Here is a 26,068-nt window from a genome sequence, read left to right on the forward strand (position 1 = left end):
GGACAGAGCATTGGGTGACATGACCTAGGGTGAGGCATCCCTGCCCATGGCAGGGCAGCTGGAACTAGGTGATCTTAAGGACCTTTCCAACCCTAACTATTCTGATTCTACAGTTTCTTCACAGTTGACTATCAAGGAGTACAAACAGTATGTTTATGATGGTCTGTGGATACGTAGCAAAGAGGAATGCTATGTGCTTACGTTCTTCTGACAGCCATGCTCTGATCAGGTTGAACCCTGTGCAGACGCAAGGGAGGAAGCAAAGTGCCTGAGTATTCAGCCCTGCAGGCCCCCAGAAGCAGTGGTTAGAGTGGGACAGTGGGGATAGCATGGGCACAGTTTGCAGCAAATGGAAGACTGAGAGCTTCCAGAGAAAAGGAGTCATCTATCAGCAGCATGGAGCAGATCCAAGCCTTGGAGCTGAGACAGAAAGAAATTTCTAGGAATCAAGAAGGACTGAATGAAGAGTGTTTTAATCCAGAAGCCACTAAGCCAATGGACTGGAAAGCAAGATAGAACAGGGCCACCTCTTTCCCTGTCTATGGCAGGTAGGGGTAATTTATTTTAATCCATTTTGTGTGGATATTCCCTCATTCAGAAATTCTGTTTGTGCCTTTTTACAGAGCTAGTTTTACGTTAATATTAGTGTATTTTGATTAATAGAGCTTTAAAACTCAGACGCATTTTGGCAAAAGAAAAGGGCAGATTCACCTCTGGTAGTCGTACATTTCAGCTCATACTGGTTCCTCTGGTAAAGGTAGGTAATGAAATACATCAGCTGGATCTGTGTTTCATCTACACTAGTAACACAATGAATGTGCAGCACTGCATGTCAGATTTCCACTAGGGTCCTCCAGAATAAGATGTGCCATGAAGTAGCAGGGTTGAAAGTCTGTCATGAACTGAAGTCCACATAAGAGGTTTTGAAATTTTCATAGCCAAATATATTGTTTTAGGGGTGACACAGGTACATTTGGCAGATTGGAAGAGAATAATATATATTCAGAAGCACAGAGACAAAACAATGTACACCAGATAATACCTTGTCCATGCCAGTATCACTGGTCTAGTAGGCTTCTATTTAGGTAGATTTTCCATGGAAGAAGCAACATGCATTTGGGAACCACTAAGGAACTACCAACAAATCATAGAATCATAGAACAATCAGGGTTGGAGAGGACCTTAAGATCATCTAGTTCCAAATCCTCTCCCATGGACAAGGACACATCAAACTAAACCATGTCACCAAAGACTTTACCCAACCTGGCCTTGAACACCGCCAGTGATGGAGCATTCACGACCTCCCTGGGCAACCTATTCCAGTGCCTCACCACCCTCACAGGAAAGAATTTCCCCTTATATCCAATCTAAACTTCCCCTGTTTAAGTTTTAACCCATTACCCCTTGTCCTATCACTACAGTCCCTAATGAAGAGTCCCTCCCCAGCATCCCTATAGCCCCCCTTCAGATACTGGAAGGCTGCTATGAGGTCTCCACGCAGCCTTCTCTTCTCCAGGCGGAACAGCCCCAACTTCCTCAGCCTGTCTTCATACAGGAGGTGCTCCAGTCCCCTGATCATTCTCGTGGCCCTCCTCTGGACTTGTTCCAACAGTTCCATGTCCTTTTTATTTTAAGGACACCAGAACTGCACACAATACTCCAAGTGCAGTCTCATGAGAGCAGAGGAGAGGGGCAGGATCACCTCCTTCAACCTTCTGGTCATGCTCCTTTTGATGCACCCCAGGACATGGCTGGTTTCTGGGCTGCGAGAGCACACTGCCTGCTCATGTTACATTTCTCATCGACCAGCACCCCCAAGTCCTTCTGCGCAGGGCTGCTCTGAATCTCTTCTTTGCCCAATACTCTTCTCTGTTGCTGTGCCTGGGATTGCTCTCACCCACATGTAGGACCTTGCACTTCTCACGGTTAAACCTCATGAGGTTGGCATCAGCCCAGCTCACAAGCGTGTCCAGGTCCCTCTGGATGGCATCCCTTCCCTCCAGCGTATCAACCGAACCACACAGCTTGGTGCCATCGGCAAACTTGCTGAGGGCGCGCTCAATCCCACTGTCCATGTCAGCGACGAAGATGTTGAACAAGACCGGTCCCAACACCGATCCCTGAAGTACACCACTCGTTATTGGTCTCCAGCTGGACATTGAGCCATTGACCACAACTCTTTGCCTGTGGCCATCCAGCCAGTTCTTTACCCACCGAGTGGTCCACCTATCAAATTGATGTCTCTCCAATTCAGAGACAAGGATGTCGTGTGGGACAGTGTCAAACATCCAGGTAGATGACATCAACTGCTCTACCCCTGTCCATCAGTTCTGTAGCCCCATCATACAAGGCCACCAAATTGGTCAGGCAGGATTTCCCCTCAGTGAAGCCATGCTGGCTGTCAACAAGCACCTTGTTGTTTTTCATGTGCCTTAGCATGCCTTCCAGGAGAATCTGCTCCAAGATTTTGCCAGGCACAGAGGTGAGACTGACTGGTCTGTAATTCCCCAGGTCATCCATTTTCCCCTTCTTCAAAATGGGGGCTATATTTCCCTTTTTCCAGTTGTCAGGAACTTCACCTGACTGCCATGATTTCTCAAATATGATGGCCAGCGGCTTCGCAACTTAATTCACCAGCTCCTTCAGGACCCGCGGATGGATTTCATCAGGTCCCATGGATTTCTGCACATTCAGATTTTTAAGATGTTCTCGAACCAGATCCTCTCCTACAGTGGGCGCAAGGTCTTCATTCTCACAGTCCCTGCGTCTGCCTTCCAAGACTTGGGTGGTGTGGTCAGAGCATTTGCCAGTGAAGACGGAGGCAAATAGCCACCTTTCTTTCATTTCGCTTACTTGTTAAATGAGTCAGTCAGTAAACATGATGAAGGATGATAAATCTACAGTACTGCAGGTACATTTTTTTTAGAGTATTAGAATAACCAGAAGTCTCTGACAAAAGAATCCTTTCTTCCTGCAATATTCACTATGCAAAATGATGGGTGATGATTTCCAAGAAACTGTAAATGTTAGGGCCTAATTTTTAGAAGCAGCAGAAATCTAGGGCACGTGAAAGATGGTAGGATTTGAGTATTAAGGGTCAGGTAGTCTATTAATAAAGAGTACAACTTAGAGAACTTTAATGTTTCATGTATACCTATGTGTATGCTTATAGAGACAGTACAACAACAATCACTGATCAATACACTAATGGAAGCCACAATGAGGAAATGAGAAATATACTGCAGATAGAATTAGTACTTATTTGTATCCTAAATGCAATATGCAGAATACTTTTATAAGAAAAGTATTATGACACGGTAATTTGGCCACGAGAGGGTAATTGACTTAAGATATGCTGATAAAGATCGATCGCTAAGTTTTGGAGTTATGACACCAACAAAGTTACAATGACATTAGCACAAAGAGAGAGACACAAATCCATTATAAAGATACAATCAAATATTCAAAAAAGCCTGGCATGCTCATTACTTATTCATGCTAATACAAGTATATTAAGAAATCTAAACAGTGTTAGCATTCAATCACTCACAAACCAAATGAGGTTTTGCATTTATCAGCCACCAGCCCTCAAGAACGTAACATTAGCTGTACAAAGGTGGTAATATGACATAACTGGAGATATTTATATCAGCCTACACAGACTGAGAGATACAGTAGGATTTATTAAACTGAGTAATGCTTTCACACTCAGCACAGCAATAAAAGAAATAGCTGTGCAGGAGTCATTTCCCCAGACAATAAGATTTACTTTCATAATCACTTAAAGAAGTTGTATACGCTTTAAAGGGTCTAGAACGGTCTTACCCATAATAAACTGTTTGCAAATAGAATCAAGTGCTAAAATTTTTAAAACAAACACCAAAAATCCAGCTAGTTTCCAGGGTGTCTGTCTTACTGGGGTTTAGCACTTTTTCTCTTAGACAGGTTAAAGAATCACCAAGGTTAATTTAGACTCAAATGGATTTTTACAAGTTTAATAAAACTTTGTCTATATTGCACTTGAATCTCAAATGGTTTCATCATCCAAACAGTCAAACCCGAGAATCTTAGTCAGGCTGGGATACACAGCAGGTTAATTTCTCAGATCAGGCAGGCTTCTTTTAAATTCTTTCCTTGGATGTGCATCACTTATTTTGCTGTAAATTTTTGTAGCATTATTTAGTATGCCTTTAACTTCCTTGCTCACAATAAACAGATATGGTTTGGAAACACTCTTGGATAAACTGCTCATTTCAGTGGGAAAGAGACCTGCCATCACGGAGCTGAGGTTCCCCAGCCCTGCCTAGCCATCCCAGGGATTCTAGTACCCCTCTCTGGGTCTGATCCTGACCTCCACCCAGCAGGCTGACAACCCACCTAAGCCTCAACTGGTCCTATCCCCAAGGAGGTGCCTGATGCCCGGGGCTGGGGCTGCCCACAACTGCCCTGCTCCGTGGCTGGGGCAGTGAAATGAGCCCTGGCTATGAGGCCCTGCCCTGCAGCTCCTGGAGCTTTTCAACACACCTTCACCTTTTCCAGCTATGTCTATACATGGTACCAAATAGCTATGCTTTTCTCACCAATAATGGGAAAATACAGTTTCTTGTAAAACTATAAACATTTTTCGGCTATGTGTAGAGCAGAAGTCAAGTTTTGACCACAAAACAAACAAAATCATTCTAGAACTAAACAAAATACTAAAGGTTGCTATAATTATATGTTGCATGACATACCTCCTAGTGCAAGGACACAGCATACATCTGCAGGAGATGTTTACGCTTGCTTTACAGCAGCACTTGAGTAAGGTATTGCTTCAGTTTGATCCCGATGACATGCCATTTATAAACTGTGACTGATAAATCTAATGCCTCTGAAATCAGATAAAACTTTGATAAATGACTTCTTAGTGAACAGGCTGCAATAGCTACTTCTGTCCACATTTAACCACCCTGCTGCAATCAGCACCATTTTGTTTAATCAACAGTTCAGACAACGATACATTTGAAAGCTGTCACACCATTAAGAGATGTGAAGATATTCCTTTCCTGAAGGATACATTAAGACAGAAAACTACAAAAACTAAACTCCTTCTTAACAGTTTTTATGGCATGAGTACTTGCTAGGAGAAGTCAGACAACTTTAAAGAAGAATTTTATTCCAGGGGCTTTTCCCATATTTTGTGGTGATGACACTTGAGTAAGAGCCTGTAGCAGAATCAAACACACATGGTAACACAATCATTTTCTCCTTCACAGGCAAATGCTTTAACAAAGAGAAAACATGCAAGGGTGGCTTAAATACCAAAATGATAAGAGGAGCCCTAAAACTACAGCAGCATGGGAAAAACAGAATTTTACAAATAAAAATTTTACAAAATAAAATTGTGCCAAGGCTGCTAAAGCCATGGCACTTTTTTCCCACAGTCAGGGGAATTCTCTATAAAAATTCAAAATGAATTTATGGTGATGTTAAAGAGCATGAGGTGCGGAAGATCAAGTAGAAACTGATTTGTTTACATCAAAGCACATCAGCCTGCTGGGCAGAATAAGCTAACAACTCATAAATGCTAAATGCTTCCTATTTATGCCTTCCCTCTAGATTCTGTGAGCAGGTCATTTGTGGCTGAGTGAAGAAGTATAATATTGTTTCTTTGGTCTTCACCCAGTGGAACCATGTTTCCAGATTAGCAAGTGATTTTTGAAACAGAATGGTAGCATTGTGGTTTTTACTTTCTTAAACTGGTTAGTAGCCACATGAGGTAAATTATTTCACTCTAAGTGGAGATATTATTCATATTGTAGGTTTTTAAATTTAACTGTGATCCTGACCAAGGCCCCCAGAGTTAACAAAGACAGAAGAAAAATCAGTAATTAAAAAGAGGGTGGGTCAAAAATTCCCTACCAAAAATATTGCTCTGAATTATTCCAGGAGAACAGTCTACATTTCTTTAACTAGAAAATGGGTATATGTTGAACCAAATTTTTGGAAAGGAATAGCTTATCCACTCTGCATTGAAGGAGGAGGCTGCTAAGCTAAACGATTAAATAATCTAGTGTGGGTACTCATTTAGTAATGGTTTTCTCACAACCAGAATGTGACATCAGGAAAGCCATTCCTTAAAGAAGCTGAAGAAAAGGACCAAAGATTTTAATAAACAGTGGCAAAATCCCATTTCTCAGCCATTGATGTCTTCTATAAGAAAAAGACAGAAAGACCAAATGGTGGACTAATGCTGAACTGTGAAACAACTGGATTGTGCATCAAATAGTCACAATTAAAATCAAAATTGTATGATAATCAGAGTTCCCAAGTAAGTTACGTCAATAAGGCTAAGGTCTACACCCCCCAACCTTGCCTTCCTTTTTACCTATGGTAAACAATGACCAAGTACAGAATAAGTCAAAATCACAGTGACCAACTAACTTCATTCTCAAACACGATCTCTCCTTTGTCTTCAGAAATTAAACTGGAAGCAGAATTAACCCAGATAAAGAAGATGCAGGCTGATCTAAATGAGCAACTTTCACCTAGTCACAAGGAATGACAAATTGAAAACTTCTCCAAAATGCAGGTATACAATCAAATTCTGCTATCGGATGAAATAATTGGGACCAACATAAGTTATGCACCATCACTCCAATCACTGTGTCCTTGCCTGGTGACCATTAATCTTTCTCTGCCAAGTTTACACTTCATGTTGGAATGACAGCAAAATGATAAGGAGATAAACCCAGCTAGTACAGTACACAATATAATACAGTGTTTTCTAATTTAACCCTCCACTGATTGTTGTACACTTTCCAGTATTCCCAGAGCACAGCAAATATAAATGGTCAAGATACTGAGCGTCCAAACAGCTGGTTGAGTATTGTAACTTTAAACAGACATTTCACCTTTTATGGACATTGACTCTCAGAGCACCAGTAAGACCCCATCCTGAAAACAGTGGGACAACCCACCACTGATGTCCACTGAACCTGTAGGTTTGACACTGGAGCTCTATTAGATTTTGAGAGAAGAGTTCAGGCTACTGCATAACAGTGAGTTAACTTTTCATTAACCAGCAGCTATGTAAATCAGAATTTGGCAACTGAGCCAGGCATGCCTCACTTGTTCCTACAACTCAGTCTCACTTCTGGTTTATACTTGTTAAAGAGGGAATAGGAAAGAGAGAAGTAGAAGCAATACAATCAACTAATAGCAACATTTAATGCCAACATTCTTTTTCCTAAGAGATGATAGAGTGAAATATGAAATTTCTTCTCCTCTCCTAAAGACTTAAGATTTCAACCTCAGCTACACAGATCTGCTTTAGTACACTGCACATTTTCCTAGGTATACAAGCGAGGGAAGGATCTTTCACAGGAAAAGAATGTAACAGCAGTGCTGAAACTGTAAAATAGAGGAGGCATGAGCTACTGTTCTTTCTTATTTAAGAAATACAGGCCTGAATCAAACTGGTAAGGGAAAAGTCATGGATAAACTCTCCTTTAGTTTTGACTTTATTATGTTACCTCTTGTAACACGGTGATTTCACTTGAAACTTTTTGAATTCTCCAGACATATTCAGAATAAGGAGGGAGGGAGGGAGGGAGGGAGGGAGGGAGGGAGGGAGGGAGGGAGGGAGGGAGGAAGGGAGGGAGGGAGAATGCAGATGGGGCATACTCAAGTCCCATGCACCCAACTACTTTGTACCAGAGCTTCATAAACCTCTCTGTTTTGGGTTCATGAGAGACATGTTGCTATTGATAGCCATTGAGTCAACACAGTTTTACTCTGAATTCTGAAAAACTCTGTATACCATGGGAAAACCATGAGCCCCACCCAAAGAATGTTATCTTTCTTATTATCCTATCTTTTTAAATTTCCTTTACTCCTATTCACATCTCCCATGTTTCTTCTTATCTGACACCTTTCCCTTCCAAACCTGCTTATAAAAGGACACTTCTTCAAACAGTTGCTCTGATGACCTCCTTAGTAGTTCTTATTTCAGCACTAAATAAACTTCTGGTTTGACTGTTGCATTCCAAATGACTATTCCTCACCAAACTGTGTAGGCTTAATGCAACACAGATCAAGAGAACAAAGATGCTAAAATTCTTGTGTCAAGAACTAGATAAAGAAAATATTTTGAAAAGGGAATAAAAGTATTAAAAGGCAACTGAATATTTCTGGGTATCTTCTTTGTTTTCATACTATCTCTACATGACATAGTACAGAAATTTGGGAAAAAAAAAAGATTTAATATAGGTCAAGTGAATAAGAAATCACAGTATATGATGCAAAAGATGTGTTCTGTATGAAACTGACTTTTCCCAGGGAGAAAAACAAAGATAAATCTAGCATAAATTTGATACATTCTGTCAACTGTTTATTTGATTTCATAATACAGATGGGTATTATGAAATAGATTAAATACTTAATAGAAACAGGAACCATCTCAGGTGAATATCAGATATGGTTGTCGTGGTTTAAACCCAGTCAGGTAACTTGTTCACTCACTCCCTCCCTTCTTTCCCCCCCCTACTCCCAGAGGGATGGAGAGGAGAATCGAAAAGAATGCAACTCCCACAGGTTGAGATAAGAACAGTTTAGTAACTAAGGTATAACACAAATCACTACTGCTAGCACCAATGATAATAATGACAAAGGAAATAACAAGGGAAGAGAATACAACACCTCACCACCAGCTAACCGACAACTCACCCCCCAAGCCCAGCCAAGCTCTGACCCATACCTCCTCCAACCCCGCAGTCTCCCAGCCCTTCCAGCTAACTCCCAGTTACATCCTGGCCATGACGTGCTATGGTATGGAATACCTCTTTGGTCAGTTTGGGTCAGGTGTCCTGTCTCTGCTTCCTCCTGGCTTCCCCTCCTCCCTGGCAGAGCATGAGGCTCACAAAGCCCTTGGCCAAACCAAAACATCGCTATCAGCTCTGTTCCCAGGCCAAAAGTCAAAACACTGCACTGCACCAGCTACCAAGAAGGAGAAACGTGACTGCTACTGCTGAACCCAGGACAATGGTTCATCTAGAGTTACTAAAAATAAGCCCAACATGATGCTAGTGATACACAAGCTACTTTGAAAAAAGTCCAGAAACCAGAAAAATTTTAGCGTTCTCACAGAATAAGTGCATATTTTATACATTCACGGAAACACAGTACCAAAATAATCCCATAATTTATCACCAACAACTGTTAACTTCAGCAGGATTAAGAGATCTGATCAAAGAAAGCTGTCACTCAGCTCTCCAAGATATATTTTGACTATTCATTGCAAAGAACAGGAGCAATACAGTATCACACGTTAATAGAAGCAGGCATAGAAAACCACGCAAACCCAGAAACACGTCAATATTTCTAATATTGTTAATGAAATACTGAGACAGACTAGTGAAATTTAAGACATAGAACACAAGTTATCCAAGTTCAAAAGAACAAACACTAAAAAATCGAGAATTTGGGGAAGCATGTTTTCTGCCTGAAGGAATCAGCTTTTGATTAAGCAATTGACTTTTGTAGTAAATAACATTAAAATAAAGAACTTTAATTTCATCAATATTATAACATTAAAATACAAAAACCACTAACTGCCATGCACAGCTGTTTTCCATTATATTTAAAGCAAATAAGAGATGAGTTCTGTGGGAACTTGACATTTATCATTCAAGTGAGAAGACATCTTGTGAATCTCAAATAACACAGCTAAGAGCAAGTTTAGTGATTTTTTTTCTGTCACAGACAGAATAATGCTACATCTTCCTACAGCCCATCACATATTCTGTTTCAGTTGTGTTATCACATGCAGAGGTTTCAGGAGAAATGTGGGAAAACCTGCTGTCCTCCTGAAATCTTCAGAGCAGGCACACAGTAAACCTGCATAGTAGAGCATCACTTACTCCCAGCTGATTCACATATGTTATGGCAAAAATAAAGGAAGCATTCACATCTCTTGCACACAGACACATACAAGCTCCCAATCTTTTATGCAGTGCAGCCTGTCTCAAATTTAGATTTCAGTATTTTCATAAAATATAATGTCATAAGTGCACTCATATTTCATGAAAAATTTCCAATTGAAACTAAACTACAGTTGTCAAAATAAGTGAATGAAGTATCTTTGCTTATTAACATGATAAAGTTTAATATTTTTCTAGAGGTCTGCTAATTCCTAATGTACAAAATTCTTCAGCCTCTAAATAATCCATGTAACTGAAGACCATTTAACTTAGAGCTTAATACAAAAACCATAGTACATCTATGATTTAAACTTTTGAGAATGTTGCAATATCTACTTACCAGCAAGCGCTGTACTTCAGTTATACAACATTGCAAAGAAAATATGTGTCTTCTTCTACTACAAGCAATCAGATAATACAAGTATTTACATTTTCCATGACACTTCTTTACTGCACAGGCACAAGATGAATTCACATAGATTTGAGCCATGTTACAGCAAGGTTTCTAGCTCAATGGTCATTTTTCCCTTGACAATTTTCATTCATTTTACTATCAAAATACTAAACCACACACTTGAGACAAGGAGGCACAAAAGCACAATATAATCAGTTCTAAGTAACCTTAAGTTTGATGGCTTTGTAATGGAAAATAACTACAGTGCTTGAAGGTAGTTGACATAGTTTTAGGTCCTTAGGACCTTAGTACAAAAAGTGTAAGAAAAGCAGAATAGAAAAACAGGACCTGGGGATGGGGAGTATCTGGGACTAGCAGATGTCCAAGGTGGGCACAGTTAAACTAACTGATATGTAGAAGGACAGGATGATTGCTATGTTTGTGGTGTTAATGAACCCATTAAACTGGTTTAAACATCTACTGGGGAGTATCCAGGACTAGCAGATGTCCAGGGTGGGAGCAGTTAAACTAACTGATAAGTAGAAGGACAGGATGATTGCTATGTCTGTAATGTTAATTAAGCTGGTGCTTCAAAAACTGCCAGAAGTTATGAAGATTGCTGGGAGAAGTAAACGACCCTAAAAGACCACCATCGCATTTTTGTAAACGTGGGAAACTTACTGGAAAATGATGTAATTCATGTGTAGCCTCATGAATATGTGTGTCCAGTGACTATGTAAGGATGGCCCGTTTAGCAATACGGAGACACACGTTAGGAGGAGCTATCTCCCATGACTCCTGGCGCTGCAATAAAGAATACCTGCTTGTCAACTTGAAAACTTTGTTGGCAAGTTTGTTCCTGGAGCTTTCTCTGAATTGACTTCAACCACATAACCTTGTATCAAAAGGACTATTGGAGTATTGGAGATTCTTTAATTTAAAAGAACCACTTTCAGCATTCTCTCCTTTAGAAGAAACCTTTTTTATCCCTTGATTTCTGAAGGCATATAAACATTTCAGCACGCCAACTGTAAGCAAAAATGCTTAACTTAAAACTAGTAAACAGAAATAAGATAAAGTTGCTCAAAGCTTACTAGTGTTTGCTCATTGGGGTTACTCACTTCTCATGTTGGAACTTACCCAGGAGGGTCACTGTGAAGAAGCAGCCGTATGAAAACTGAAAAGCATGCCACCAGGCCAGCTAAAATTCAACTGCTGGAGTCAATAGAGCTGTTTAAGCAAAGGTCACTTTTAGAAGACTCGTGTACAGAGACAGACTAGAAGAAAGTGTGTTTTATGTGATTATACACATGTGTTAGAGCTAACCTTAACAATAAACAAACAAAAAAAAAGATGAAACTAGGTAACTAAAAAAGATAAGGGCTTTTCAATATCTTAAGGAAAATAATACCCTCTTCCACTTTGCTTTGAATTCTTGCCTAATGTGAAAGTTAGTTTTCACAAATTTATGAATTAACAACATTATCATAATGGAAAAACACATCCACTGTAACTACCAGAATATCTTTCTGTATAGGACATTTTCAATAGAACCATTCTTAGCCAGAGCCAACCTATTGAAAAAGACAAGCCCATTAGGCAATCAAAAGATTTTAAAAGGACTAGATGGGATAAATGAAAGGAAGAAATTATAAGACAAAGCTGTACAAAGACCTCAGAAAACTACTATTCCTTTCTAAGGAAAACAAAAATACAAAAGGCATTCAAAAGCCAACATGGTGTCCTTGTTGGTCAGCTGGGCAAGCTGAATACTTCCAAAAATATATATGTCTGGTAAAATAAAAAGAAAAAAGAAATTTAAAAGCAAATACATATTTTTTAAATGCAAGCAATTAGGAAGGCTATCCAATAAAAAGGTATGTTAGCATTTGCCAAAAAAAATTAAACTAGCGTCAAATACGTAAAGAACATTGAATACCTCAATAATACATCAATTAGCATGGCTTTCTATAACTCACTAATCAACTAAGTCGGCACAATTAGTTGGTATGCTATTCATGCTAATCTGTAAAAAGTGACTTATTTAACAGTAAAAGTCAATTACAATCAAACCCAAGGCTTTTTAATTATAGAAAACACAAGGTATAAACTTAAAAACCAATTTAATGGCTAAGTGATTTATGCTTTACCTGAACACATATTCTCATTAAAAGCAAAGTAAATATCTCTGAATACAGACATATTCCATGCCATTCTCTTTATTATTTAATTTCACAGGTATCTCAGCATGATCTGAATAAATTATGCTGACAATACAACAACATAATGATAAATCAACAACACAATTCTAGTGATATATAGCATGAAATGTAAATAATAACCAGCACTGCTAATTGGCTCAGTACTTGGCACAAATCAGTAAGTAAGCTGTTTCCCTGGTAATGCTTCCGCTGTGTGCCACCCTAATCATTAAGCATTTCTAGCCATTCTAAGCTGTTTCTACTGTTTTGTATAAGAAACTGTATTGTATCATAAAAAATAATGCCTGAAAGAAACATTTGTTGAAAGAAAAATAAAATTGCTCACTGACAGCATCTGGATATTATGAACCAACTCCTGCTACATGGTGTAGTCAATTCAATAGCATTAGTCAATTCATTGCTTGAAATACCAAATCACAGTGTGTTTTACTTGAAAAGCTAAAGTAGACTAATCAGAGACTGAAGTTATTTACCAGCCCAATCAATTCCCAGTGCCTAGAAGAGTCTGTAGTCTCTGCTTCAGGACTTTATTTATTGTCAAACACAAAAGATTAATATAAAAGTGTAAATCCTGCTCTCCATCACAGGCTGAAGATTCCCTGACCTCTGAGACTTCCACAGAGCTCCTTATCTCAGGAGGGGCTCCCTCTTACAGAGCAGAGGCTTTCTATTACTATAACAAGACCCAGCCACCTAATGCTGCTCCGTGAGGCTCTGCACAGCCTTTCTTTTTCTTTCCTAACCTGTACTACATTACAACAAGCCCCAAGCTGTTGAAAAGAAAACCAAAATCATCACTGTCCCGAAGTGAGACTCACTGAAAATGTGTTATAACTGTTAACTCCTGTTTTCCTACTTTATGTCATTGCACCTGTGAGAATTGCCTTACAAACATGTATGCCTGGTTTGGTTTTATTTTCTAATCCTGCCACACTTTTCACTCCAAAGACCTTCTTCATCTGCAAGTCCCATTCTGCAAAACATCAAAACCCCCTCTTCATCAATTTTCTATTCGTTGGCACACCTCTTTGCTTGCAGTATGGGACAAAGCCAATTAAGGAATCAGATTTACCTTGTGTAAATCACTCACTTTCTATAAAATCTTATTAATCTTCTCATTCACTTAAACTAAGCTATTTTCATTTTTTCTTTCTATGTAAATTTCTCTGTTTCTGAATACATTTTATGACTATTCCTGTATTCTTTCTGCTTATGATGTATATATTTTCAAGCAGAAAGGCACAAATTCAATAGTGTATTCAGGGCAAGAGAATATCACTGATAGGTATCATAATATTTGCAGTATTATTTTCCAACCCATTCTTTATTCATCCAACCATTTTGTTTGCTGCTAAGACCACCGCTGTGAACTGAGCAGCCTTTTCTATTGAGCTGTCTGCAGTAATGATGATCATGGGGAAACTCTATCCCCAATGAAAGAAATGGAAAAACTCCCAGAGACTTCAGTAGGATCTGAATTTCACTGAAGTTCCTTCTATCAAGTAGCTATAGCTAATTTACAATTCAATCAATGGTTATGAATACTGCAAATAATTCTATACAATTTATATTGCAGGAAATTTGTCAAAACTGAGTATATTTGAATTTCTGCTCCCTTATAGTCGAAATCAGTTAGATCTGCAGAATTCCTCAGAGGCCTCTATGAACTTGACAAAGCAAAAACTATTGTCATCTATTTATTTTTTTTTTAATGTTATTTTGCATTCCTGTCATGGCTGTCACCTTTACACTGCAAATAAATCCAATAAATATACTGAATAGATCTTCGTTAATCCTGAGTCTCATGGAGCCCCCTGTTAACTTTAACCTATGCTCAGTACTGGTCAGTTCTCCATTCTCTGTTATTTTTCCAAGGGTCCAAAACCATGTCATTAAGGTGTTTTTTTGTATACTTGCCCTTTCTTTGGTAAACATAAATACTTCTAGTAGCCTGAGAGGTATCATTTATGGCAATTTCCCTATTTCTACTGTACATGCCCTCTTTAAATCATTATTTTTTGTTGTTAGTGTTTTAAATCGAGATAATCACTTTTCCCCTATTCCTGCTGAACCTAAACTCACAAACTGATAAAGAGTTTCTGTTCCAGAAATGGAACAGAGAACAAAAGCAAAATTGACACCTAGAAAACGAAAGGTTATAGTCCTCATTGCGTACCTACAAGTGCTCATCTATAATTTACAATTCTGTTTCATGGCACAGTCACATACAGTGTATTTAAGTTAATTTGAAAATACTATGCATTTGCAAAAGTCCTTACCATCTGCTGCTTATCTAACCATCAATTACAGAATTAAGTAATGTAGGCAAAGTTGCTGAATGTGATATCTGTTCCAAAGTCTTACTAATATTACAAAGCTTGGTAATATTATCCATAGCATTTATTGTTGGAGCTTGATGGAGGACTACGCTGACACAGTCCCACTAGTGTACCTTAGGCAGAGCATGCAGTTTTCAAGACACGGTGGGGTTTGCATGGATCTGTACTGTATTGCATCAAAGATACCAGCTTGCTTGCAAGTAATCTGAGATTTTTAACATACACGGCAGTACACTACATAGGGAATTTCAAGAGGGACCTCAACACGCTTGTGAGGTGGGCTCATGACCACCTCATGAAGTTTAACCATGACAAGCGCAAGGTCCTGCACCTGGGTCTGAGCAATCCCCAGCACAGCTACAGGTTGGGTAAAGAAGAGATTCAGAGCAGTCTGACGGAAAAGGACTCGGAGGTGTTGGTCGATGAGAAAATGAACATGCATTGGCTTCACTCTGCTCTCGCAGCCCAGAAAGCCAACTGTATCCTTGGATGCATCAAAAGGAGTGTGACCACCAGGTCGAAGGAAGTGATCCTGCCCCTCTACTCTGCTCTCCTGAGACCTCACCTGGAGTATTGTGTGCAGTTCTGGTGTCCTCAACATAAAAAGGACATGGAACTGTTGGAACAAGTCCAGAGAAGGGCCACGAGGATGATCAGGGGACTGGAGCACCTCCCGTATGAAGACAGGCTGAGGAAGCTGGGGCTGTTCAGCCTAGAGAAGAGAAGGCTGCGTGGAGACCTCGGAGCAGCCTTCCAGTATCTGAAGGGGGGCTATAGGGATGCTGGGGAGGGACTCTTCATTAGGGACTGTAGTGATAGGACAAGGGGTAATGGGTTAAAACTTAAACAGGGGAAGTTTAGATTGGATATAAGGAGGAAATTCTTTCCTGTGAGGGTGGTGAGGCATTGGAATGGGTTGCCCAGGGAGGTTGTGAATGCTCCATGCCTGGTGGTGATCAAGGCCAGGTTGGATGAAGCCTTGGGTGACATGGTTTAGCTCGAGGTGTCCCTGCCCATGGCAGGGGGTTTGGAACTAGATGATCTTAAGGTCCTTTCTAACCCTAACTATTCTATGATTCTATTAAATATGCATGTTTGTAAACAGAGAGCGGTGAGCACTTAGGTGAACCAGTTGAGTTATTCAGTACATATCTTACTTAGTCCTACCATCCTAGGGGAACTGTCCATTTCTTAAGTCTTCTTTTTAATAAATCTACTAAATTTAACAAATCTGCAATTAAGAAGAAATTAATATGGTTCAGGCATGTTTAATGTTAAATAATCACGTGTTTTACTAAACAGGAGCTTAAACAACACACATGACTTTTTTCTTCAATGTTATGCTTTTATTTTCAAATTGCTGAAGTGGCATTGGCAGCTAAACTCAGACTCTGACCAGCCACAAATTCAGGATGAAACATGTGTCTGGTGTTTAAAATATCCTTTGCTGTAACAGTAAGACTTCATGGTCTCTCCCAACAAAGGCAAGGTCCTGTCCAGTGAGATGGGAATATTACAGGTATCACGAAACAATGCAATTATTTTCTAAAAATAAAAACTAATTAAAAAAAAATTTAAAAAACCCATACCAAATAATAGTAAAATTATTTCTTCATGAAACGGATATACTGGGATATCAGTGGTTGTAGTATCATAATTTCTCTATAAAATGCAAAATATATGTTTGGTGTTATTTCTTTTAATCTCTTTCGCAGAAAGAATGAAATATATATCTGGGGACAGAGGGATGCTGCCTCGCTTTAAAAGGGTAGATGTGGGAAGAGCTGTTATGTTATCCTTTGCTAACAAGTGGCAAAGTTCTCATATACCTCCACTCTCACGTTTGTACATCCATGCTTGTAGACATACAAATATTCAGAAATGCATGCAATACCTAGTAGCATTTACATTCTATGCTTTCAAAGGCAGCAGGTTCAATTTTGCTTAAATTTTTTAATGGAAGTCAAAACATTTTCGCATTTGGCATATGATGGCAGCAAATAAAATGATCCTGACTAATGGCATAAAACTATTAATTATGTTTTGTTCACTCTACTGTGATTGTATTGCTTGTGTGGTTAAAAATTAACTGTATGATCTTCTTTAAAACAATACAAATGTCATTTCAGACATTCCTAAAAAGGATGCTTACTAATAATAAATAGGTGTACTTGTCAAGAGAAATTTGCTACCAAGTGAACTCGAGCATCTTAAATATATAAAAGAAAGCAACAATAAATTACCACAGGGTAATATCTGTTTTATTTTTTTTAAAGATTCTTCTCTCTGGTTTTTTTTCATTGATAAATTTTAGATATGCAGATAAAGTCAATAAATGTTTCATGATTCTATGGGCATTCCAGAGTCTCCAGACAACCTTAAATATTTCAATGTCTGGGAAAAGTGTCAGACTATATCATCATGTCTGTATTATAAATACTAATAGTATTGATAAGTATAACTTGAATGATTTGAAAGTAAAACTGTCAAAGTTATTTCCAACCAGGGCACACAGTAGGGAAAAAATCAGCATTCTCATCCTCAAATACAATGAAGCAACAGAAACAAATAGGAGTTTGAAAGTAAAATTTGTAGCACATCTGCATTTGTCATACACATTAGTACACAAATAAGTGTGCAAATAACTTAAGTGTACAGCCAGCCACAATATGTCATGTAAATGCCAACTTACATGGTTTCAAATATACAAAATTTGCCTGCACAGTCTCCGAAAGCAGTTTTGAAAATCTGGCCTTTTGAACTTACGTCTCTGCAGCAATGTCAAGTAGGTCCAATATGAGTGGTGACAATGCATCTTAATCCCATGATCTAAATAAAGATAACACATTTGTCAAAAAATATGTATGATTTGTCAGGATGATTTTGCTCTAACATGTACTACCTTTTCCCAAGATGGATGAAATTTATCTCTACAAAACCACAAAAAAAGTGTTCTGTTTAGCGTTTTGTGTGTGTTTTTCCATCAATTTAAGAAATCTATGTAGGTTTCATCAAGTATTTATTTCCCTCCCCCTGAAAATTTATTTCTTATTTAGAAAGAAATTTATATTCAAGAAATTCACAACCACTTTGTATTCCCACAGCCAGTTGGAAGAAACTACGAAAGAGCAAGTATTCAAGCACAGTCCCCAAAAAAGCCAACCCCTAGCTAAGGGGGTGAAGGCCTAAGAATGGAATGTGCCTATGATGTCATGACTGTCTCAGAGGAGATTCTCACTGTGCTCCAAATCAGTTTTCCAGAAAGCATGAACTGAATGACTCAGAAACACTGAAGTCACCCTAATGGGCAGAACAAAATTCACAGGAAGAGCCAGAGTTTACCTAAAAGGTAGAATTGTACCTATCAATTCTACCAAACAGAAGGGGTGCGTTTCAACACCTGTACTCGAGAATGAAGGTTTGTCAGCACCACCACTGCAACAAGGATAAGAAAAGCTCACAGAGACAATATCTGGGTTGACAGTGTATCTACATGAACATGTAAAATCTGCTTAGGCACTGTCAGAAAAGCCGTCATAGAACTGAGCATTGAGGGCGCTTTGGAACTACAGAAAATTCCTGATGCTTTTGTGAGGGAAAATACCATATGCAAAGGTATGGTGAGAGCTGAATTTCTCTTAGGAAATTATAACCATTTATGCATGGCATTTAAGCCTAAAATTCCTAACAATACCCCTTTCAACTATTCTATTCTTAGTCTAGATTTGCCAATTCTTAGGTTGCTACACTCTCAATATACACAAAAAAACATCTACCAAGAACACACCACTAGTATATTTCATGGACATGTACCACGAAATACATCTTTGTGCCAGGAAGGAAATCAATTAACTTTTCTAAGACTTTGCACCACCATAAAGATCATTGTCTGAATTTGAAATACAATATGGCAAGTTGGCAAAAATGTTGGCAAAAAGGAGCAGACAAAGATTCATAGTGAAAGACAGCTTGGCAATACTAGTAAGACTCTTCTCCAGGCCTCAGTGCACACAGAAGCTTTTACAGGACAGTGCCCTTTATGTGAATAATATATAAATGCCTTCAGAAATTGCAAGAAAAGCTTGGGGCTTTTACTTTTTTTCACACCCCCCCCCCCCTTTTTCTTACAGAGCATAACATCTTCATCACCTTTTTGTAAATCCTTAATAGTGTGTTATCATACTGTTTATATATGAAGACAGCACCGTGGCAAAACTTTTTATTGATCATGGTTTAAATTGTCTGAGGAATTCTCTCTGAGACTTATGAAAGAAGTATCTCTTGTGCATAATATCCTTTTATTTTCCCACTACTTTTATTTTGTTAACTGAAATGTGTGCATACATGTAACCACATCATGGTTTAGCACCTGTGAACTATTTCTAACAACTTTTTTTTGATCCACATATGGACATTGGAATGTTGGAAACGTAAAATATATGTATTTTTTTTAGACAACAACAACCAGCTAATAAACTATTTTTTAATGCCCTAGAAACTCAGATTTGGAAACTATTTAAAAACTTCTGATCGACCCAATGAGTACTTGAAGTATAAATATGTCACTTTAGCTATCTAAACTGACAAAGTACATATCAGCAAATATTAATGGAAAGCTTGGAGAAAGTGACGGCTTACCTAAGAAACTCAAAGTAAAAAAAAAAAAGAAGACACAAAATACCCAACCAAACAAAAAACAAACAAACAAACAAAAAAAACCAAACAAAACGGCACAAGAAGAAAGAGTAAGATGATTAAATTTAATAATGACATATTTTTACTGTGGCTGTTGTTCAGCATTCTTGATCTTTTTTATTATCTCACCCTTTAAAGATGCAAGAGCAGTCTGCTTTGGATCTGAGGTCATCTTTACAGCTATGTTTGTATTCAGGCATATGTCTGAAGAACCGGGTTAAAAAGGACCTGCCTGCTTCATTATGTTTGAAAACACAACTGCATTACCACTTCTGGATGTCGTGACGAGCTTGATCTAGACTAACTACTACAAGGGCATTGTGTGCATCAATAAAGAAATGTGATAATCCTCTAGCAAAAATTAATTTATTAATGAAATGAATAATTAAATCTGCTGAAAAACACATTTGCAGGAAGTTAAGGTGTTTTGAATGAGATTGGGGCATTTTCTTATAAGTACAATAGACTTGCTAAAGTAAATAACCCAGTAAGTTACTTACCTCATAATGTGTTTAGTTATAATATTAAACAGATAAAGTACTTGATCATCTCCCAAGATAATAAAGCTGGTGGTATGGAGAAAAGCCTCCATGGGATTAAGGGAGAGCTAAAACATTTAAAATATGCAATTAAAGGCATTCTAGCATGCCTGTGATCTCTGCTCTGGTTCCCTATTTACAGAGAAGGAAAACTGGCTCAGACCTCCTAGACTAAGACTAGGAAGTATGCAAAATCGAGCAGTCTCTGTGCCAGCTCTTGCTAATCCTTTTCAGTATGGTTTGCTGCTAATTTGTCATGGCACATATTTGCCTTATGTCTAATTAGCATCAAATTGCAAACTGCTATTTGCTAACAATTTGTTGCATCAATCTGCTTGAAAATCTATAGTTTAGAACTGGATTGTAGCTTATTCTGTCTATCAAAATTCCATTTCATACACATCACATCTAGAAAACATTGCACTCTATTGTACAAACGAGCCTACATTTAAACAAAAAAGCCTATACAAAGTGACATTTTCTGTTCCTTTGTTTCATCCTCCATTTATATTGTCCTATAACCTGTTTAGAACTGTAATTAAATAAAGCACAGGTTGCTGTTTGTTTAGAGATAAATCTAGCTAAAATTGCATCACCTTTATAATAGAGTAGATACCTACAAAATTATCACATATACTTTGGAGAATATAGGCAACACCCTTACAAGAATTTGTGGTCTGGAACTAGTTCTCAAAGTATAGGAAAATTGCAGTCAAGGAGTTTGCCTGGTTTCATAGAATCATAGAATCATAGAATAGTTAGGGTTGGAAAGAACCTTAAGATCACCTAGTTCCAACCCCCCTGCCATGGGCAGGGACACCTCACACTAAACTATGTCACCGAAGGCCTCATCCAACCTGGTCTTGAACACCACCAGGGATGGAGCATTCACAACCTCCCTGGGCAACCTATTCCAGTGCCTCACCACCCTCACAGGAAAGAATTTCCTCCTTATATCCAATCTAAACTTCCCCTGTTTAAGTTTTAACCTGTTACCCCTTGAGGGATAGGAACTTGCTAATCTGTTCTGTTCAATATCCACAGATAGCATAATAAATAGGTAAGAATTTTTGTCACAAACAAATACTGCTGCAAAGATGTTCGCCAGTAAAACTGTAAGTGATGTGGGAACTGTTTGTGTGCAAGATTTCCTCCCCCGCTATGCCTCATTAGAAGCAGATGGAATACTCCTGCTGTATTCATTGCAGGGAATGGATGGAAATGTGTCAGTGCAGGGCCTGGACTATGAAATTCACTTGACAGTAACACATGATGTTCTAAGCATTCTCCTCTGCTATATTCCAGGGATGGTATGGGGTCATTTAATAAGCATGGCTACATGCTGCTTCTCTGGAAGCAAAGTCTCAACCCACATAAGATGATGTTTCATATATAGGTATGGTAGAGATGGATATGAAATTTTTTTTCCACGACAGAAACATTTGAAATTTCAAAAATATTTTGCCTGGAAAAAAAAATAAATTTGTGTTGCTGAGGGAGACATCATGGGAGAGAACAAGAAAACAATGTGAGAAATCCAAATAGGCAATACCCATATAAATGCTCTGGGCCTCAAATTGCAGCTGCTTCTGCATCTTCCCTTGCCATTTTGATCCAAAATTCCATACTGGGCACTAGACATATTTTCCTGTTCAAGTTTCAACAAAATAAGTATGAGGCTTGCCTTTCAGTGAATTGGCTTCTGCTATAGCAAATAAAAGTAGCCAGAATTTCCTGCCCACTTCTATGGAAAGTTTGCATACTTTCTTCTTGTGAGAGAATGTGCCAAGTGCAGTATAAAATGTTGTCAGATGTAATTAAAGCTTTTACAGCTAAGTGAAAAGACAAGTCTGTTGTTGCTGTATCCATACCCAAAAGAAAGTCTTCTGCAGTTACAGAGGAATATATTGAATGCAACTTTCAAAGACAAATTGAAGACAGACATATAAGAAGTGCTTACCATTAAGTTGAACCCTGCTGTCATTGGTAAACATCCATAGCTTCAATGAATGCAGAGCTAGAACAAGATTCAGCATTTTAGATGAGTTTCAGGAGTGCTTAAATAAGGCCAGTCATAAATACTGAAGTAACAGCTTGAGCTGGAGACTGGCCTAGATAACCTCCTGAGGTCCCTTCCCACCTGAATCATCCTAAGATCTGACATCTTATTTAATGAGCATTTAGTAATTTATTTTTTTTTTCTTTCCTGTATTCTGCATTACTTTCTAATGAGAGAAAAGTCCAATACAAATGCATACTGGTGATCACTGCTGCTTGTAAACCACACTGAAGGGCTCAAGGGAAAAAATGATAACAAATGGTTGAAACAGAGTTAAGAGAAAGACTACTTGTTTCCAGTAAGATCAGATGGCATCCCTGATTTGTACCTTAAGCAACAATAACATATTAATCACATCTAAGGGGAAGCTTTGCCTTGCCTTCAAAAGCTAGCTACTTGTTTAGAGGCTCACTATATTTCCCTGTAAAAGAAATAAATATAAAAAATACAGAAATATAATTTAACATTGAACAGGACACTTTAAGCAACCAGCATCGTCCGTGTCACAAAAATGGGAACAATCCCTGTTATAGAAAAGGGCTCCTGCCTTAACATGGATCATACCAAAATAGTGCCTGTATGAGTTGGACATGGCATGGTAATATATGGTAAAGTAAGAACACTCACTGAAAGAATACAACTTTTCCTGATTTTTTTTGAGTACTAATATGCTCTATTGCGAAACTGTTTTTTTGCAAACATGTTAATTCCTCAAATTTTATAGAAATTCTCCTAATGGACAATATTTTTGAAACCACATTAATTTCTCCTTGTTTCAAAATTATACATAAATATAGTAAGGCCCAATTTTGTGCATAGAAGTGGGAATGCAATCTGGACAGCTAAACACGTCTTAATTTTCCAATCTGGAGGATAGAATTCAGGAGGTTTTATCTTGGCTGAAGGGGAAACCAGTCTGTGTGCCCTGAATTCTCTCCAGATTTTATGGCTATGATATCAGCAGTACATCTCTAGCCAAAATAGCTGTGTACACTGCAATTTCATACACCTTTAGTGGGAAGTTGGGGAACAGTTTTCTGCCCTCAGACGCTCCTAGGCTGAGAGTGATTTGAGGTCAGCAGAAAGCAGAAAGCAAGATTCAGTAGGTTCTTTTGTATAACGGTGCTGGTTTTCTTGAACAACCGAAATGCTCGTTTTTCATTTATGCATAAGCTGTTCATGGTTTCTGTAAAACAAACCCCAGAATTTCCAGTTGCAGCTTTTTCTTTATTCTAGAAGAGCAAGGAAGCCAGACATCTTACATCCCTATAAAAAATAGAGAAGAAAAAGATAGGGAAATCACAATTTTTTCAGTCAACTAAAAAGAAATAGTATAAATATATTGGCGACAAAGAAAAAGAAGCATTTAAAAGTGTGCAGCATTGACATAATCAGATCTACCACATCTACGTCAGCTGAGGATGCAGGATTCAAACATCAGTTATGTATTCAAAACTTCTGAACAATGCTGTATTGATTGACAGCTCCCTAACTGTGACTTTTGCCAGAACTGGTAAAACTACAATGTAATGTACATATTTTGCATAGCTCTGAAAAACTGATTTCCAGCTAATTTGAAAAACTTCAAAGGCATTGGCTATAAAATAGGGAATGCTGTACTCACCATTTACTAGTGGCAAGTCTGCTGGGTCTGCAGTCAAGATCAGTCTTGGGATTTCATTGCTTGTTCTCACTGGTGGTTATGGAAGCAGAGAACAAGACTATCCATGAACAAATTGAAGAAGTTAGAACTAAACTTACTGGGTAAGTGGTGGCATTATGTGTGTAAAACTGAAGCCTTCCTTCTTTCTGCCAGTAGGAACTTGAATAAAAACCCCTAGTGAGTGTCCTAGCAGCTAATGCACAAACCAAGGTGGCTTCTTTCTATGTCCTTTTGCCAGCCTCCCAAAATGCCACCACTACCATGAACTGTTTTCTGTTTAAATAGCCTAGAATTTAGAATGACATTTAAAATGGAGCCCCAAGGTGAGTGACTGACATATTGTTAAATGTATTCATATGAATATTCTTAGAAATGTCTGGAACATACCATATGCATATTTCATCTTATGCTTTTCTACAATGCTTGTAAAATATGTTTTGCAACACATGAAATAGCTAATCCAAGTGAAGGATAAAAGTCACTTCTGCCAGACAGCAGACTTCCACCTTTAGCTCAAACGAGTAATAAAGGTCTGTGCTTGGGTTCCCAGATTCAAACCCTAGTGATGGTTCAATGATTGAGGTTTTTTATACTCGTATTATTTTCTTGAAGAAAGGACAATTACATAAACCAGTTGAGTGACTTGAGAAAACTATCAGAAATGCTATGAAAATTATTTAAGTCAAAACTGGGATTTGGGAGTTGTAAATGGAAATAAATATGTATAGAAAAAGAAAAAAAAAAAATACCCCAAACCTACAGTTCTTGATAGCATACAAGGTTCAAAATGTCACTGTAAATACATTTTAATTCTGGATCCAATACTATACTATATTCAGTATACATGAAGACCTCTGTGCTTCCCTCCTGGTCCTGTAGAATGCTAAGCAACAGTATACTTAAACATAAACCACATCATTCTTGTCTATATACAACAAATTGCTGTACAACCCTTCCCTCTTCTCATTTAGATTCTAATGAATGCTTCTCTGCTGGTCAACTATAATGCAAGCCTGCAAGTACTTTTCTCCTTGTCAACACTCTAAAAAATACTGTTGTCCTCCTGATGTAGTATACTTACACAGGGCTAGTAAGGAAAGAACAGCATAGTCTAGCAAGTAAAGTCTCATGAGGGAATTTTCTCTCACAATCATAAGAGAAGTAAAATATATCAGACAGCCCTATCAAACTCCAGAAGACATCAGAATGTGTGGAACTCACATACAATAAAAGGAGGAACCTGAGAGTAAAGTTATTTTTACAATCTAAATAACAAGAGCGAGCACTGAAAGGCTGGTAGTGGAGGAATCACTTTCATTAGGTGTGCTCCACTTTCCTCCTCAGTGCAGCAACTCACTTAGAGAAGGTGTAGGTTGTTACATGACACATTTCCACTTTCCTAAGGAAGTGCCTGTGATTTTTGAATGCTGTTTGTTGTTACTGCCTTTCTTCTCCAACACAATGCACCAATTTTTAACCTTTTCAGTAACCCAGTGACACTTCTGGGATATTACAGTATTCCTGTCAAAATGTCTGGTCTAAAACGATAAACTTTACATTGATGTCTTGCTTTTTGGGAATAATTACACTGTTCCTTAAATGTTAGCCTATTTACTATTTGTGCAAAAAGATGACAATAAAATCAATGGAACACAATTCCCAAATGTGCATCATAAGTCTTTTGCAATGTTAATGGATTGATGTGCCTATAGAGGTGCAAGATCATTTTGTCTTGATGTTCACACTTGAGCATGATATGCAGTTCCTCAAAGCTAAACTTATTAACCCTTATCTGCTGAGCCATCCTTTCAAAAAGTTAGTTTAATCTCCCTGCATTTGTCAGGATTACTCTTTTTTTTTTTTCTTTTTTAAAGCCAAGCTTGGGAATAATGCCCATAGATCAATAGGTGTATGATGAAGGAACCTCGTCCTGATACCTATGACCAGCGGCTATGTTTTTTCAATGATTCCGCAGGAGTCAAAAACTCAACAAAGCGAATCGCGGATGCTGTAAAGGGAGCATGCTGCTCATGTCTGTGACCACTGTATGCAAAGCTTGGCATTAGTCACCGCCAGGCCGCCTCTGACAGCCCTGAAGTGAGGGAGATTAATGTGAGGCAGGGGCACTTTATTATTGTCATTCTGTTCTTTCACACTCTGCCTCTGACTTTCAATTTTGCTCCAGAATTAATTGTCTG

The sequence above is a fragment of the Pezoporus flaviventris genome, unplaced genomic scaffold (genome assembly GCF_033815535.1).
Source record: "Pezoporus flaviventris isolate CSIRO_AGI_PZ_B2104156 unplaced genomic scaffold, CSIRO_AGI_Pfla_v1 ptg000054l, whole genome shotgun sequence".
Lineage (NCBI taxonomy): Eukaryota > Metazoa > Chordata > Aves > Psittaciformes > Psittacidae > Pezoporus > Pezoporus flaviventris.